The following is a 5,268-nucleotide window of genomic DNA, read 5'->3' on the forward strand; positions in this document are numbered from 1 at the left end:
ATACACGCATTTAACATATGGTATGAAGAATTTGAAATGCATGATGAAATATGGTGGCTGATGTAATTCAACATGCGTGCATTATCATACATGAGGAAATAGCATGCAGAAGAACATAGCAAAAGTATCAGACCACCATCGGGTTTAAGATTACAACTCGATCCAACAAAGTCTTCAAAAAGAATGAGAGTTGTAACTTAGCAAAAAAAAGGCCATATATAAAGACCCGCTTGAAGACTAACTCAAAATTTCTCCCCCTTTTTCATCGAAAGACCAAAAGGGATGAAAAGTGAGTAGTAACGCCTCTGAAGAATATCATCACTGAGTCGATGGAGGAGCAACAACATTGTTGGGGTCGGTTGTTGAAGTAGGGCTTGCCGCAGTGTCGTCCAAATCTTCATGCTCATCCGTCTTGCGTGATGAAGAATAAGAGCTGGCCACCAAGTGAGGAACTTTGACCTTCTTGAGTTTCTTCAAAGGTGGCTGAGACCAGTCAAAGTCCTGCTTGAAGCCCATCTTGTTGAGATCATCTTCACCGTAGAGATGAGACAGAATAGCCCAGGTGCGATCAAATACTTCATGGAGCTAGTAATGGTTCTTCTTCACTGAATTCTGAGTGATGGTCATGTTCTGAAGAACTGAACCAAACTGACGCTTGACCCATTTGTGGTTGCGATCGACCTTCTGGTGAAGACTGAGGAGAAGCTCACGACCAGTCAATACCGTTGGATCTATGGCTTGAGGATGTTGCTTTGAAGCATTGGCGGTAGAGTCATGAGTGGTAAAGTCATCATTGGTGGAGTAAGATGCAGCTTTGCGGAACTGGCCATCCAATGGACGAATGCCTTCATCGATAACAGTAGGTGTGTTGGGGATATTACTACTGACATAAACCGGCCAGGAGAGGCCGGATTATCCCCATAATGATTATTATATTCGAATCCCATAAAGACAAAGATGGTGGCGCTTTATGAAGGCCCAAGGCCCAAAGGCGGGTTAAGGCCTGTAGACATAAACCGACTTTGGTATGTAAACTTGTGATGTAAGATAGAAAGAGTAGAGACCGAGCCGGACACGTTTATGAGCCGGCCTCAGGATTCTGTCAACCGACGGGCGTCAACCTATGTATATAAAGGGGTGACCCGACGGCGGTTTAGGGACAACAAACAATAACTCAAGAACCAGGCAAAGCGGATTTGCTCCCTGGTTATCGAAACCCAAGCAATTCCATCACAACTGGACGTAGGCTTTTACCTTCACCGTAAGGGGCCGAACCAATATAAACCCTTGAGTCCCTTGTTCGCTTTAACCCCTTTAAGCTAACCCATCGCGATGGCTCCATGACTAAGTCCTTTCACGAGGACATCTGCCGTGACAATTCCACGATAGTTGGCGCCCACCGTGGGGCTATCGCACGATGGTTTTGAGTTCTTGAGGGGTAGCTTCGAAGGACTCAAGGGCTACGCTGTGGGCCAGATGACCAAGAGTCGTCGCGGCAAGCTCTACACCAACGATGCAGGCTGGGGCCTCGAGGCTAGCTCGATCGAGTACGGGTACCGGGTCCCCTTTGGTGGAATACACGTCTTCATTGGCAAGATCGGTGAACCGGGCCCTGAGCCGGACATCTACACCGACATCATCGAGATGACTCAGCATGCGAGATCTGCTCGTGTTCAGCCTGCCGTGAAGCGTGCCTTCGTGGGAGTCATCCACGGAGCGGAATCTGAGGATAGATCGGTATCTGGCGGCGAAACCGTCCTTTACTCTGATGACGAGTGTTAAACCGGAGAAACTGAGTTGCTGTATCAGCTGCATGATGGCCGAATTAGCGGTAGTTCCGATGGTGACAGTATTCTAGACCTCTTTGACCGCCGAGCCAAGTTGCGATCTTCATGGCCGGTACACAACCGGTGCATCACTCTTCTACCGCCGTAGCAGTGATTTCCGGTTCAGCAACAACAACACCACCAGGAGCAGGGGGCTCTACACCGCCTTCGGCTCAGGTTTTGTCCGATTTGTTTAACACTTTGGCAACGTTGCTGTCAGAGTAATGGGCCATGGGTAGGCCAACCCGAGCCCCAGAACCTTTCAAGACATCGGGGCAGGCTGCGCCCCTCAAGACCCCAGGACGAAGAGCCGCCTTCAAGAAGCCAACGGCAAGATGGCCAACTAACCACTCACGGCCGAGTCCCAGAGACGACTTCGGGGAAAGCCGACAGCCGACTGGCAACTTCCAGAGAAGCCTGCTTTAGGGAGTCGGACTGCGACTCCAACACCCCCCACGACCTCATCAAGTGGGACGGGGCAGGGGAGTGGCAACGATGAAGCCCGCCCCTGCCCCTTACCAAGGGCAGGCATGGCCACAGCACGCCGTACCCCGGAAGATCTCCATGCGGCGTGGCACTGTTGCCATGCCGGCCCTAACATCAGCACCGCAGGGCCGAATCCTGCACCCACGACGGCTTGTCTGTACGGCCTAGAGGCAGCGGGCTCCACCAGTCAGTGAGACCCCAGGAGACGACAAGAGGACCACCAGTCGAACCCGTCAGGAGTCGGCCCCTGGGAGTCGGCCGAGCCCTCCCTCGGGGCCCACGCGCCATTAATCAAGATGTGATGGGGAGTGGCAATAGTGATCGCCCGCCAGGTGGTGGGGCTGTTGCCATGACCTCATGATCAAGCCCGCGTCATCAGAAGCACGATTACAGTAATCAGCAACCGGCAAGACCCGCCCGCGGCAGACGCGGCCTGTCGGCTCCGTACCGGGCCAGTCAGCGGGCCCGCCAGCCGGCGGGCCCCAGCGGTCGGCAAAGAAGACGGAGGCCAGAGGCGCTGCCGGCTGGGCCCGCGTCCAGCCGGATTACCCTTGTACCCCTGGGGGGAGGCCTATATAAACCCCCCAGGGCACCCATGCAAAGGGTTGGAACCCATTAGCTCTAGACCAGATTATATAGAAGGGAGAGAGCTAGCCTTGCCCTCTCCTACCTCCTAGAAACAGCTCAAGGAGCAACCGTGTAAACACTTTGCCATAGTGATCATGCGGAAACCCCGTAGAGCAGCAGTAGGGGTATTATCTCCTCGGAGAGCCCTGAAGCTGGGTAAGATTCGCCGGCGTGCATGTCTTCGCCTCATCCCGTTTCCAGGCACCGGTGACGTTCTACTCGCCCCACCATGATAAGCCATCCTTTGGCATATGTCGCACCAAACCCCCAACATTTGGCGCCCACCATGGGGCCTGGTGCACCGCCGTCCGGAGATCTGTTCTGGACGGGAACCCTTTTTCTCCCTGGCGAGCGCAGCCAGCCAGGCATGCCAAACGAAGTTTGCACCGACGCGCTAAGCGGCGTTGAGATCGCCTGCGCGGCCAGCTCCTTGGCCGAACTTGTCGGTGAGGTCTGCCTCTCCGACGAACCTGCGTCCAATGGAGGCACGGGCGGCCCCGAGAACCTCCTCGCGGGCCTCCACAATCAACTCCACGTTTCCGGCGAGCCTGCCCTAGACTTGGAGTCCGTAGGTTCCACTGACCTGATGCTGGTCGACTCCGACACCGCGTCGCTCGACACGTTCCCCACCAATGTGGTGGTCTATGAAGAACCTCTCCCTCGCGCGGAGAGCAACGGAAGCACCGTCACCGAGGTGCTAGTCATCAGTCATGATGAGCTCCCCGGCGGAGGAGCGCACGACTCACTCAGCACGGCGCTGCAAGACCTAACTGCGCCCATTCCGGAAGACGCTGACGCAGAGACGTTGGAGGCGCGCCGCCTTCAGCTCGTTGAAGGCGCGAAGAAGCTGGCCAGCATGAGGCGCTTGTCAGAAGCCTACCAGCGGGAGATGGATCGCACCGTCGGTGGCTCACCGGCCCCGGCGGGGACCAGCCGCTTTGGCACGTTCCAGCAGCGCGGCGTAGCCATCGCCAACCTGTTTGGGGCAAGCCGCCCTGTGTACGCTACACCAGCGGAGAACATCCGAGCCGCCCAGGTAGCGGCGGATGAGCTGGACAATTTCGAGGGAGAAGAGCGCCGCCTCATGATGGAATGAGTCTAGTGGCTCCTCGACGCGGTCGCCACGCAGAACGAGGCCGGCTGTCGCGCGGAGGGGCCGCAGCGGCCAAACGACGACCTTCACCGAGATAAAGGCGCGACGTCTCGGACGCCGATCGGCGGCGCCCGAGGAAGAAAAGGCAAGGAGCCAGTTGTCAGCCACAGTCGGACTCGCATTACGATAGAGCGCGACCGAGACGGCCGCCCGAGAGCAGTGGAACGATGGGACGACTGTCCGCCTCCCCCTCCCCGCAAGGAGAGGCGAGTCTCCTCGCCGCCTGTTGACCATCCGACTCTCGGCGACCGCCTTGGCCGCCGAGAGGGAGTTGGAGAGAATGACGCCCGCCACCGGATCGACCAACTTCACCGATCCTTAGCGCTGGAAGAAGAAGACGAGCTGGTTCCGCCTTGTTTTGGGCCCCGCATTCGGGACGAGCCCTTTCCCAGAGGGTTCATGCTCCCAAGAGACACGCCCAAGTATACCGGCTCCGTGAAGCCGGAAGACTAGCTAGTCGACTACTCCACGGCTGTCAGCATAGCAAACGGCAACAAGTGTGTCACCGTAAAGTACGTTCCGCTCATGCTCCAGGGCACGGCCCGGACATGGCTGAACAGCCTAAAGCCCTGCATCATCAACAGCTGGGTCGACTTCACCGAAGCATTCATCCGCAACTTCACCAGCACGTACAAGCGTCCTCCCAAGCCTCGTCAGCTCTCCTAGTGCGTGCAAGGCCCCGACGAGTCAACTCGCGATTACCTCACACGCTGGGCCGAGCTTCGGAACTCCTGTGAGGGCGTGCACGAGGTGCAGGCCATCGAGTACTTCACAGCCGGGTGCAGAGAAGGCACCCTCCTCAAGCACAAGCTCCTTTGCGACGAGCCAGAAACCCTCGACGAGCTGCTGATCATAGCGGACAAGTACGCCACGGCCGACTCCTCCATGAAGGCGGAGATTCAAATCAGCACAACTGGCAAAGTGGCTCCTCAAGCTCCAAGAACTCCGGCGGCAGACGCCAGCCGGCGACAACAGCAGGGCGACCACAAGCACAAGGCCCCGCAGCCGGCTTCCAGCAGCCGGCAGGTCGCGACCGTTGAAGCCCAGCAGCCAGATGAGCAGCCCCCGCCCAAGCGACAGAAAGGCGGCAAGCCAAATTGGTTGCCGGCCTTCTCCTATGAGCAGACCTTGGATGGACCTTGCAAGTTCCATAGCGGCGCGAAGCCGTCGAATCAC

Source organism: Triticum dicoccoides, chromosome 2A (genome assembly GCF_002162155.2).
Source record: "Triticum dicoccoides isolate Atlit2015 ecotype Zavitan chromosome 2A, WEW_v2.0, whole genome shotgun sequence".
In the NCBI taxonomy this organism is placed as follows: domain Eukaryota; kingdom Viridiplantae; phylum Streptophyta; class Magnoliopsida; order Poales; family Poaceae; genus Triticum; species Triticum dicoccoides.